Source organism: Strongylocentrotus purpuratus, unplaced genomic scaffold (genome assembly GCF_000002235.5).
Source record: "Strongylocentrotus purpuratus isolate Spur 01 unplaced genomic scaffold, Spur_5.0 spur5_scaffold_7, whole genome shotgun sequence".
NCBI lineage: Eukaryota > Metazoa > Echinodermata > Echinoidea > Camarodonta > Strongylocentrotidae > Strongylocentrotus > Strongylocentrotus purpuratus.
Genome location: NW_022145613.1, coordinates 20,716,219 through 20,729,797, shown reverse-complemented (window position 1 = coordinate 20,729,797; position 13,579 = coordinate 20,716,219). Strand labels below are relative to the sequence as shown.

The window sequence follows — 13,579 nt, the reverse complement described above, 5'->3', positions numbered from 1 at the left end:
ATATGTTTTATTGTTCACATAAAACTACAATTTTTTAATTTTTTGATATTTCACAGTAGTAAAATGATCATTTTAAAGATTTTTTTTGGTTTCATCTCCCCTTCTTCCTTTTTATTACCCCTATTTAGTAATGGACGAGCGCAATCTTTTTTCGTTGCGGTTTCTTATATCTGATTGGTCGAACGTAACATAGGTGTACCTTATTTGGTAGGGCTGTTGAATGATTCATAGATCCGCCATTTTGAATATATATGAATATTGATTAGCTAGACCAGTGATTATAGGCGGTGAGCCGCTTCGCGACTCACGGTTCGTAGTCTCGCCGTATCAGACGTTCTGCTTAGGGTTATAGTCTAGCAGCAGGGAAAAAGCTCGGCACTCCGCCTAGATTATAGGCTAATACGCGGTGCGTGTCAACTTTATTTAGGGTCTAGGCCTATATTAAGGCCTACCCATAGGAAAGAAATGAGCCTGCCGCATACTCCTGCGGCAGACTTGCCGCAGATCTGCAGCAGCAGCAACCTGCCGCAGACAGTCATCTTTTTCACATGCAAATTAGTTTTGCCGCAGACTTGCCGCAGACTTTGCCGCATACTCTTTCAGTAATGATGAAGAGGCAGGTCTGCCGCAGCAGACTTGCTGCATGCAGACCCGCCGCAGACTCTTCGTCATGAATATTCATATCTCATATAGACCTGCTGCAGACCTGCCGCATACTCTTTCATATCCAGTACATGGCAATAAAGTATGCATGTAGAAGAACCAGTGATAAACTGATTGATACTTCATAATCTCCGTTTTATTACAAATATACCAAATAAAAAGTCCAAAGACTAACAATAATTGGCTTACAATGTATCATATAAAAATGCATTAAAAACAGTAGATTTAAAAATTCAGTAATAAGTTGAATTACATTGCTCACATTGTATCATATCAAAATGCATTAAAAACAGCTGAATTAAAAATTCAGTAATAACTTAAAGTATGAAGGAAAAAAAAAAAAAAGATTGTACGTTATAAAATTGTGATAATCAGTTTGTCAGTGAATTGAGAAGAGAGAAGAAATGAAGAGTGAAAAGTGGAAGAGAGGGAGAGGGAAAGGATAACGAGAGAAAAAAGTTCAATTCATGACAAAAAAATGTAAGCAAATGAACGAGAATTGAGTTGATTCAGCTTGAAGCATTGTAAAAGTAAAATGCACATAATACGGAAATGTCAAATGATACATTAATACGAATGCCATTATGGAATTGTTATTATACTGTTTAAAATTGGTGAATGTCAACGACCTATACATATTGGTGAACATTATTAATGAGTAATTATCACATTGTCAGAAAATTGAGAAGAGGAAATACAAGACAGAAATAGAGAAACAGTGGGAGAGGGAGAGAGGGAAAGGAGAAGAGAGAAGAAAGAAGAAATAAAGAGTGAAAAGTGGAAGAGAGGGAGAGGGAAAGGATAACGAGAAAAAGAGAGTTCAATTCATGACAAAAACAAAATGTAAGCAATTGAACGAGAATTGAGTTGATTCAGCTTAATGAAGCATTGTAAAAGTAAAATGCACATAATACGGAAATGTCAAATGCTACATGACTAAGAATGCCATTATGGAATTGTTATTATACTGTTTAAAATTGGTGAATGTCAATGACCTATACATGTTGGTGAACATTATTAATGAGTAATTATCACATTGTCAGAAAATTGAGAAGAGGAAATACAAGACAGAAACAGAGAAACAGTGGGAGAGGGGAGGAGGGAAAGGAGAGGAGAGAGAAAGAGCTAGAGAAAGGGAGGAAGAGAGAGAGAGAGAGAGAGAGGAGACGGAGAGAGGGAGAGAGTTCAAAATGACAATACATAAAACAGATCTAACAAGATTTCAGTTGATCGAATTTAGCAAACGAACAAGAGAGGGAACTGCCGATTGTTTGTAACGCTGGGTTCTGCAACGTGGAAGGGACAAATGATCGGAGTATCTTAAACTGCGGCAAGTATTCACATGGCGCGGTTGTGGCAGGAGATGGCGGTGTCTTTGAGAACCCAGAAGTGATTTCGCAAATCGCGTGAGGATCTCAACACGTCGGCTATCAAGAGATGAAATGTCAAATTGGTGAAGAAGGTCATCATAGTGAGAGTCAGTCGGGTAACAAATCATGCGAAGAGCTCTCTTCTGTACTCGTTCAATTTCAGCAGACTGGCGCAGGGTTAAACTTGTTCCCCAAACAGGTACTGCATACTCTAGTATTGGTCGTATGTACACAGAGTATTATGAACACGAGATCCTCCGGTTTGACACCAAACTTCTTGAGTTTACATAGAATGAAGAGGCAATATCGATATTACCAATTAGGTAATACCAATATATATATATATATATATTACCAATTAGGTATATTCTATTCTCAATTGTATTAACTTCATCACATTGATCATTTGAAGTGTATTCAAGAGTAACATTTAAAGTGACACAGGCTCGTACACATATATATACTAAATATGTATATTGTTTCTTGGTTAGTATTCATAGTTTCTTGGTTAGTAATCAATATATCTATTGCTTAAACGTGAATGTAATTGTAACATGATCAGACAAAATAATCTATTGGTTAATAATGGCAAAAGGAAGATAGAAATCACAAAATGATGTGCATTGTCTTAATTTGCTTAACAAATCATGATAAATGTATTTTTCTGTCACACGTGTAAAGTAATAATGAATATGCATGAGATGATTGGTTTCAATTGGCCCTATTAGACTTTAATGGGATTTCCTGTGGCAGACCTGCCCGCAGACTGTTCCTGTGGCGTACTGGTATGCGGCAAGTCTGGAGCAAAGTTTCGCCCTGCCGCAGATCTGCCGCAGACTGTTCCTGTGGCATACTAGTATGCGGCAAGTCTGGAGCAAAGTTTCATCCTGCCGCAGATCTGCTGCCGCAACTGTTCCTGTGGCATACTAGTATGCGGCAAGTCTGCAGCAAAATTTCATCCTGCCGCAGATCTGCCGCAGACTGTTCCTGTGGCATACTAGTATGCGACAAGTCTGGAGCAAAGTTTCATCCTGCCGCAGATCTGCCGCAGACTGTTCCTGTGGCATACTAGTATGCGGCAAGTCTGCAGCAAAATTTCATCCTGCCGCAGATCTGCCGCAGACTGTTCCTGTGGCATACTAGTATGCGGCAAGTCTGCAGCAAAATTTCATCCTGCCGCAGATCTGCCGCAGACTGTTCCTGTGGCATACTAGTATGCGGCAAGTCTGCAGCAAAATTTCATCCTGCCGCAGATCTGCCGCAGACTGTTTCCTGTGGCATACTGGTATGCGGCAAGTCTGCAGCAAAATTTCTTTCTGCCGCATACTTCGGCATACTCTTTGCCGCAGACTAAAAGTCTGCGGCAGGTCTGCGGCATACTTTTCACTTTCCTATGGGTAGACTCTAGACTCTAGACCAAAATTATCTGTGACCATTGATAATCAAACAACTCCAAATCCTATTTCATTTAGATGTAAAACCACTTATTAATAAAAATATTTTTTTTAAAAACAACACTAGGTCTAGAGTCTAGGATTTGTTTATTTAATAGTGGGTCCAGTGTGCTTGTCAAGTTGTCATTAGAATTAGACTGAGAGGTCTGTAATAACTAATATAGATCTATAGACTAGAGTCGAGACGAATCTAGACCCCTATTAATTTTTAGAGATTTTTTTTCTTCTCCAAATTGTGCAGTTCATGTTGATAAATATTTCTTTTTTGTGTGTGTAAGAGAAGAACCCTAGTCCACAATTATGTTTACTTATGTAGACTTCTAGTCCACCTTTTCTTCTTGTTTTAATAAACCAATTCTACTTGAAACTATTTTATATTCATAGGCCATATAGGCCTAGGCCTAAAGCACTTGTTGAGACACAAGTTACATCTTCCATTTAGTTTTACTTTGTACTGTGGTCCATTAAATAGGAATGTTGATTTCCACACCATATTAACATTAAGGCCAACCATGACATCAAAAATAGCTGTAGTTAAGGAAAAAGGGACGCCTTGATTTTCATACTGATTTGTTTTTCTTCTTGTTCCAACAGATTGAAACTGAAGAAGGCTGGAAGGAGTTAGCTGATGAGTAGACATTACAACATTTTTTATAGTTGCAAGATGACGCAGAAAGTCCCATCCAGGTAAAAAAAAAAATCAGGATATTTAGCACACAAACATAAAACGACCACCTAGTAATTCACTAAACAGGAAATGTTACTAAGTTTATGTTGCAAGCGTATACAGGGGCAGGGGTGGGTCCAGGAATTTCTTGCCGGGAAGGGGGGGGGGGCCGGGGCACACGGTGGGAAAGAGAACATATATATATATATTTTTTAAGTCCCCCCCAAAAAACGACTCAGCCAGCCGCTGAATAAGCGGGGGGGGGGGGGGGGGGGTAAGAGGACACTTTTTTTTTTTTTGGTTACAAATTTTTTTAATTTGACATTTTGCTTCGTTGGGGGAGGGGGGAGGGGTAAGGTCACCTTTTCAGGTAAGCTTGGCATATTTTTTTTCTTTCTTTTTTAATAATTTTTTTTTTGTTCGGGGGGGGGGGGGGGGGGGGTACGCCCCCTGTTTTTCAGTACATTCTGGGCGAATTTAGGGCTGATTTTAACATGTTTTTTGGGGTCGGAGGGGGGGGGGGTGCCCAAAAAACATGTTAAAATCCCTCCGACACCAAAAAACATGTTAAAATCAGCCCTAAATTCGCCCAAAATGCACGTGCCCCCTGTGCCCCCCCCCCCTGGATCCGCCACTGAGGGGAGGGTATATTTTATTCAGTTCTGCACTTAGCACACAAATATTGATGTCTTTCCTTTCTTTGTTTACAAAGGAAATTTGTCCTTATTTACAGGAGGTCCTGTGTGTAGAAGAACCATATCTAATGCACATTCAAAGCACTACATGATCATACATGTAGGGTATACACAGGACCCCTCATTACTTTTTTGCAAGTGCTTTCACTTCTTGAGCAATGAAGATGAAGAAGAACACAAAATAAGATCAATGAAATTATGTAGCCATTAATATCAATTTGTAATTGAAGTACCTACATTGTTTTCTCTCATGTAGGATGATGCTTCGCTACAGTGGATGATGAAGCCATGCTGGTTTACAAACTCAGGAGAGGAACAAAGAACAGATATTGACGGGATCATATCTAGAGATGCAGGCCTACTACACTTCATACGAGCAAGTGTGCTATTAAATATACATGTAGGTACCCCAATAAACTATTGTGGAACACATATCGTGCAGAAAGTTATAGATCTGACAAACATATTTTTCATTGTCCGTTGACTTGTAAAAGAATACTTGACTGAATATCACAATTGTGATTTAGATTAAAAATAAAATGTCAATATAGATGAACTATAAGTCTACATTACGTATGTTTCAGTAGCATTATTTCCAGCACATTCTCTGGTCTAACTTGTTTGGTAAATTTATGTCCCATACTTAACCGAGTATTATTCAATTATGAGCATGAGTTTACAGTACAAGTACATTGTACATGTATTACTTATTTCATACCTTGCCTGATCCAAGCTCCAGCAGGCCTATTGTCTTAATGGGATCATCTGAAATAATCTAAGATGTGGTCAGTATCTATAGTCTTGTAGGAAATATAGTTTAGGTTTGCCCACTAGAACCCCAAGTAGTTTTGGTCCTTCCTCATTTTGTCAGAGCAGGTATCAGGGTGTATGTTATTAGTTATTGTTGATTTTCTTATAACACTGTATCCTATTTCATTTTTCTATTCAACAGACTTGGGTTATCATTACAGCCCTTTCTTCTGAAAACTAGGCTACAACTTTATTGATGGATGCAGAAAACATCTACATGGGACTACGTCTTAAAGATGCCACCCTCATATAAGGAAAGAGGACAGTAGAGATGGGTTCAAACTTGAATATTTACATACTATTTATTTATTATTTGTATCATATGTTTGTAGAATACCACATTTAAAAAAAGCTAATGAATTTATCATCTTATCAACTTTCAAATAATTAAAGATAACTAATCATCAATGAATAAACATTAGCATTTTAACAATGTTAACTACCATCTTATGGGAGGACTGCCTGGGCAGAAAGATACTCCTTGAAATTTGAGTGATAAAGATCTACCAGTCTATATCATAGATTGAATTAATCAATGATATTTTAGTTATAATTATACATGTTGAAATTTATGGACTTCTGTATTTGAAGTTTTGTAGATTATTACATTATTGCTGCTTCAAGTATTGTGTGTAAGAGGGTTTGAAAGACAACCCTCTAACAGTGGCGGATCCAGGGGGGCCCAGGGGGGCCCGTGCCCCCCCCCCCCCTTGAGAAAAAAATCATGTAAAATCACGTGATTTTTACCTTTTTGGGGGTTGGGCCCTCCCCCTGCGCTCAAAGGGGGGGGGGGGGGTCAAATTGAAATTTTTTTTGAGGATCCAAAAAAAAAGAGAAAAAAATGTGCTCACTACCCCCCCCCCCCCCCCCCCCCCCCCCCCCCCCCCTCAGCGAATTTTTGGCCGCGCGCGTTTTTCAAATTTTCGGGAGCAAAAAAAAAAAAATTGTGCTCTGTACCCCCCCCCCCCCCCCCCCCCCCCCCCCCCCCCCCCCCCCCCCCCCCCCCCCCCACCCCCCCCACTGAGCGACTTTTCGGCCGGCGCGATTTTCAAATTTTCGGGAGCAAAAAAAAAAAAGTTGGGCTCCCTCCCCTAAGAAATCCTGGATCCGCGCCTGCCCTCTAAATGCACTAAATATGGAAACTGCTAATCATCATTTTGCCTTTTGTATCCAAACTGCTAATTTTAATAGAATCATGTTTTGATACTTCCTAGCTTAAGGAAACAGGGGGGGGGGGGGGGCTTGTTATCCTCTTACATGGACCATGTAACAGGTTGCAAAAGTGTAAACAATATTATATGTTTATATTAAATGGATTTAGAAAATGAAAACTTTTGAATTATAGAATTACTGTTGCTAGAAGTAATGGCAGTATTGATGTGTAAGGGAAGGGGTAGTTTTCCAAGTGAAATTAACGGTATACCAATGTCAAATTAATAAAAAAAAAAGTGAAAAATATTCTTAAAAATAAGATTATAAAGGACATGGGCCTCCTAACTAACTCTGGTACTGGACCACTTCTGTTTTTTTTTTTTTTTTTTTGGGGGGGGGGTGGAGGGGAAACCCAATTCAAAATTTCCAGTGTTAAATTCCGTTGTCTTTAAACAAAAATTATGTCAAGATGTTGAAAAACAATGTTTCACTTTCCGTTTTCAAGTTAGAAAATTTGAATAAATGATTAACATATTTTCCGATTTCTCTGGTCTATACATTAAAAATGTTCAAAGCTCCTGCAAAGGCTGCAAAAAGGAAAAGTGAAGATAATCCAAGAGAAATGTGGACAGTAATGAAGTGAATATGGAATGGTTGATCGTAGTTGATAACGAGTAAATGTAAATGAGTGGTAATAACAACTACGACTGAAAGTGAGACAGAAAGGAACTGCAACAGGTTGTTCAGTCAAGACAACAAACCGTAATAGTTGCAGAAGATGATTTACGAAAGAGAGAGAAGAGAGAGAAAGGGAACCATTAAGGTATGATGAGAGTGGGTGGAGAAAAACCATCCACTTTGCCACATAAATTGTTTGTCTAAAATAAGGAAACTTTATACATTAGCATATTTAAAATGTATAATCATAGCCAGAGAATGAGTTGTTATATGGCTTATAGCATGTTTGATTTAATAAAACAAAAACAGACCCAGTTATTGATAGACTAAAAAGGGAATAATCATTATTTCTTATTCAATGCCAGTTAAGGCCACTCCCCCATATTAAAAAACAACAACAACACAACAACGAGAGGAACTTTAGGTCCACTTCCCGATGCATCCTGGGTACACCAGCTGTTATACTGGTGATCGATAATGCAAGTTCGAGTGCGTATTTCACCTAACGGTGATCGCATCAGAATAATTCCACGCTGATTCGCTGAATCACTTGCGTTGCGAGCGCGTAGCGTGATGAATATTACCCATAATTCCGTACAGTAGATTATTTGACCTCTCTAATTACGCTGATACGCGTATTGTCTTTTACCATGTAGTGAACATAATTCCAGTACACTTTTCGTGGGGAGCATCCTACAGAATGCATAATAAGGCTCATGAATTATGCAAGGGCTTATTTTGGCTTCTAATGGATCCGGACAAAATGGCGGAGCTTGGGGGGCCTGCGTTTAAATATAATTACTAGACGGAAAGCAGCACGCGCGGAAACCATGCAGACGAATGGGATTAGGCTCCGCCTCTTTTAATTGGATCATTTGAAGACAAAATAAGCACCCGAGGCGGCTTTTTGATTGGATAAGTGCCTCATGAATATGTATTTTATCGATAGTATCGTTTAAGAAACCGGATAATATATTTTACCTCATTGCGTCACTTTAATTATGCAGATTTATGCACGACGCTACTACACTCGCACAAACTGAGAAGAGTTAGTTCATTGAGAATGGGTGAGTAATTGATTGAAATATGAGTAGATTAAGTGAATTTAGTCATCAATTTTGAAAAAGCTGCATTAGTCTTCGTGACATTTGGAGACAGTTCTCAACAGATTTTTTGGGAAAAGACTAGTAAAATATTGCTCTTGAAATTGTACTTTGATTTTCATCGTCATGAAGTAGTTAGACTGCGGTTTGCCGTCATTTCACCCTAAGTTAGTACTCCAGTTAGGCCCACCCCGGCCGGGAATTTCGGTGCTCATTTGCATCAAGATCAAACTTTCTAATCAAGTTTTATTTGAGATTTGATCGTCATCATGAATTTAATTCACCAATCACCGATTTAATGGCAATATCGTGAAATAGGCCCCGCAAATTACCCGTCTTGTAATCGATTACAAATCATCTTGGACTTCTAACTTCAGTCTTCAGCCAACTTTTCATGACGGACAGCAATAAAAGGGAGATAAAAGTGAGTTAAAAAGGGGGTTGAAAGGGACTTATTTTTTAAATAAAAATTATGAGGAGGGGGGGGGGGGGGGAGGCACGTAGCCACGGGGGGGGGGGGGGGTGGGGGCGGCCCCCCCCCCCAAAAAAAAAAAATGGAAAAATATTTAACTAAAAGATAAATTTAAAGAGAGGGGGGGGGGGTGGGGGCCCCCCCCCCAAAAAAAAAAAAAATAATAAATAAAAGATAAATTCAAAGAGAGGGGGCCACAATATTTAAAAAAAGGAAAATATTAAAAAAAGGAAAAATATTAAAAAAGGAAAAATATCAAAAAAGGAATAATAAATGTTTAAGAAGGTAAAATATTAAAAAAGGAAAATATTAAAATAGGGTCTAAAAGATAAATTTAATCATTAAATGTAACCCTTTTAATCATTAGCTAGCTCTAGATCTATTTATTAAACCTCAAAACACGCCCTAAATTATACTTCGGTGAAAGAAGCCCCACTACCGTGCTGTCCGTCTTGAAAATGCATAGGATGGGGCCTTGTTCACGAGTATATAGTCGTGATACAGGCCCCATGTCCGTGTTGTAGAACATGCAACGCCGTTGCGCGGGGCCTATATCACGAATAGACTCGCTAATATATCGTGATACAGGCCCGCTGCTGTGTTGAATTGTGCGCGATGCCGTAGCGCGGGGCCTATATAACGAGTATATAAGTATAGTCGTGATACAGGCCCGCTGCTGTGTTGAAGTGCGCGCGATGCCGTTTCGCGGGGCTTAGATCACGAGTATATATATATAGTGAGTTGGCTGAAGTTAGAAGCCTAGTATAAAATTATAATCGATTCAAAACAGTTGCGGGGGCCTATATCACGAGTAATTTAATTTAAATCTAGATTTAACGTTACACCTTAAAATAATCTACGAAGCATGATTTTTTTGATAATCCAAGTGGATTAATTCTTGTTAAAAGAGTCTAGATGTGGACTCTGATGGCTTTACTTATCAATATCGGTGCCATCCGTTCGCTCAGTTGCATACGCGGCCGCGGTGCGTGTCAACTTTATTTAGATCTAGTCTAGACCTCTAGACCAAAATTATCTAGGATTTGTTTATTTAATATTTAGATTTCGTGTGGGTCCAGCGTGCTTGTCAAGTTGTCATTATACTAGAGTCTAGACCAAGGCCTACTAGATCTAGATCTAGACCCTAGCTATCACTGGCGTACGCAGGATTTTTTCAAGAAGGGGGGGGGGGGGGTGGTTTAACATTTTGAAATCGGGCCAAAAACTTCGCAACGACTCAGCCAGCCGCTGAATAAGCGGGGGGGGGGGGGGGGGTAAGAGGACTTTTTTTGGGGGGGAGTCATCTTTTTTAGGTCATCCATTAGGATTTTTTAAATAAGTTTTATTTGAAGAAAAAAAATCAACACTCAAAAAGGGGGGGGGGGGGGGTTTCCAGAAAAACATACACATACAAAAAAAGGTCAAGAGGGGGGGTTAACCCCCCCCCCCTGCGTACGCGCCTGACCCCTATTAGACTAACTCTTTTAATATATTAGAGTTTTTTTTTCTTCTCCAAATTGTGCAGTTCATGTTGATAAATCTATTTGTGTAAGAGAAGACCCCTAGTCCTCAATTATGTTTACTCATGTAGTCCACTTCTTCTTGTCTTAATAAACCAATTATACTTAAGACTACTTTATATGTATAGGCCATATAAAGCACTTTTGAAGCACCAGTTAAATCTTCCATTTAATTTAATTTGTACTGTGGTCCATTAAATGGAATGTAGATTTCCACACCATATTAAAATTAAGGCCAACCATGACATGTAAAAAAACTTTTATGCTAGATCTATTTTTATTTTGTTAAGGAGAAGGGACGTCTTGATTGTCATATTGATTTTGTTTTCTTTTTGTTCCAACAGATTGAAACTGATGAAGATCGAGCTGGAAGGAGTTAACTGATGAGTAGACATTACAACATTTCTTATATTTGCAAGATGAAGCTGAAAGTCCCATGGAGGTAAATTTTCAGGATATTTAGCACACAAATATTAAACGACCACCTATTAATTCACTCAAAAGAAAATGGAACTAAGTGTATGTTGCAGGTGTATATAGCGGAGGGGATATTTTATTCTAGTTCTTCCCTTCTTTGTTTACAAAGGTATTTGTCCTTATTTACAGGAGGTTCCGTGTGTAGAAGAACGATGTCTAATGCACATTAAAAGCACTACATAATAACAATAATGATCATACATGTAGGGTATACACAGGACCCCTCATTACTTTTTTTTTTGTAAGTGGTCCTTTCACTTCTTGAGCAATGAAGATGAAGAAGAACACAACATAAGATTAATGAAAGTCTGTTTATAGGATGTATTATTGTTGATTTGTATCTATTATTATCACTTTTTAATTGAAGTACCTACATTGTTTTCTCTTATTTAGGATGATGCTTCTCTACAGTGGGTGATGAAGGCATGCTGATTACAAACCAGGAGAGGAACAGCAAAGAACAGATATTGACGGGATCATATCTAGAGATGCGGGCCTACTACACTTCATACGAGCAAGTGTGCTAATATACAATGTAGGTACCCCCAATAAACTATTGTAGAACACATATCATGCAAAAAGTTATAGATCTGACAAACATATTTTCATTGTCCGTTACTTGTAAAAGAATACTTGACTGAATATCACAATTCTGATTTAGATTAAAAATAAAATGTTGATATAGATGAAATATAAGTCTACATTACGTATGTTTTAATATCATTATTTCCAGTACATTCTCTGGTCTAAGTTGTTTGGTCATTTTATGTCCCATACTTAACCGAGTATTATTCAATTTTGAGCACAAGTTCACAATACAAGTACATTGTACACATATTACTTATTTCATACCTTGTCTGATCCAAGCTCCATCAGGCCTATTGTCTTAATGGGATCATCAGAAATAATCTAACATGTGGTCAGTAACTAGTCTTGTAGGAAAAATAGTTTAGGTTTGCCCACTAGAATCCCAAGAGAATATTTACATACTATTTATTTATTATTTGTATCATATGTTTGTAGAATACCACATTTAAAAAAAGCTAATGAATTTATCATCTTATCAACTTTCAAATAATTAAAGATAACTAATCATCAATGAATAAACATTAACATTTTAACAATGTTAACTACCATCTTATGGGAGGACTGCCTGGGCAGAAAGATACTCCTTGAAATTTGAGTGATAAAGATCTACCAGTCTATATCATAGATTGAATTAATTCAATGATATTTTAATGATATTATACATGTTGAAATTCATTTACCTCTATGGACTTCTGTATTTTAGAAAATTTGTAGATTATTGCAGTATAATGCTGCTTCAAGTATTGTATGTAAGAAGGTTTGAAAGTCAACCCTCTAAATGCATTAAATATATAAAGACATAGACAGACTGCCATTTCATCATTACCTTTCGTATCCAAACTACTAATTTAATAGAATCATGTTTTGATACTTACTAACTTAAGAAAACAGGGGGGGGGGGGGGGCTTGCAATCCTCTTCCTGGTGCTGTTTCTACATGGACCATGTAACTGGTTGCAAAAGTGTAAACAACATTATGTTTAACATATGATTATATTAGAAGGATTTAGAAAGTGAAAACGTTTTGAATTTGCTAGAAGTAATAATATAAGTATAATTGCAGTGTTTATTGTTAAGAGAAAGGGATGGTTTCCCAGTGAAATTAACAGTATACCAATGTAAAATTAATAAAAAAGAGAAATTATTCTTAAAATAAAAAAAATATACAGGACATGGGCCTCCTAACTAAAACCTTGGTACCACTCCTGGGTTGTTGTTTTTTCTTTGGGGCTGGGGGGGGGGGGGGGGTGGCAGGCAACCCGGCCAATTCAAAATTTCCAGTGTTAAATTAAATTGTCTTTAAAAAAAGAAATCATTTATGTCAAGATGAAATTAAACAATGTTTCACTTTCCTTTTTTCAAGTTGGAACATTTGAATAAAATGATTAACATACTTTCCGGTCTCTCTGGTCTCTACATTAAATATGTTCAAAGCTCCTGCAAAGGCTGCAGAAAAGGAAAAGTGAAGAGAATCCAAGTGAAATGTGGAGGGTAATGAAGTGAATATAGAATGGTTGATCGTAGTTGATAGCGAGTGCATGCAAATGAGTGGTAATAACAAGTACGACTGAAAGTGAGACAGAAAGGAATTGCAACAGGTTGTGAAGAGAACAAAAAAAAAAGAGTCAATTAGAGAACAAAATTTGCAGAAGATATTTTTCGAAAGACGGAGAAAGAGAGAGAAAGGGAATTGTTAAGGTCACGATGAGAGTGGATGGGGAAAATCCATCCACTGTGCCGCATAATTTGTTTGTCTAAAATAAGGAAACTTAATACATCAGCATATTTAAAATGTATAATCATAGCCAGAGAATGTGTTGAAAATGGATGGTTATCATTTTTTGGTCAATAAAGAGATTTTCAGAAAAATCTAATGCTGGAATATTAATAAGTAGAGGTGTAATGATGTTTAAGTTAGTTGGCGTAAATAT

General features: G+C 37.8%; 2 long non-coding RNA genes across 2 annotated transcripts; both read left to right on the top strand.

Annotated features, from left to right (window-relative positions):
- The first annotated feature begins 4,097 nt into the window (after window positions 1–4,097).
- On the top strand, window positions 4,098–5,996 carry LOC115920020. The gene is made up of 3 exons (XR_004062126.1): window positions 4,098–4,174; window positions 5,106–5,249; window positions 5,802–5,996. It is a non-coding gene; the product is annotated as an uncharacterized LOC115920020 (long non-coding RNA).
- A 2,285-nt stretch (window positions 5,997–8,281) lies between these two features.
- Window positions 8,282–11,654, top strand: LOC115920021. Its single transcript, XR_004062127.1, has 3 exons — window positions 8,282–8,556; window positions 10,929–11,026; window positions 11,455–11,654. It is a non-coding gene; the product is annotated as an uncharacterized LOC115920021 (long non-coding RNA).
- The last annotated feature ends 1,925 nt before the right edge of the window (window positions 11,655–13,579 follow it).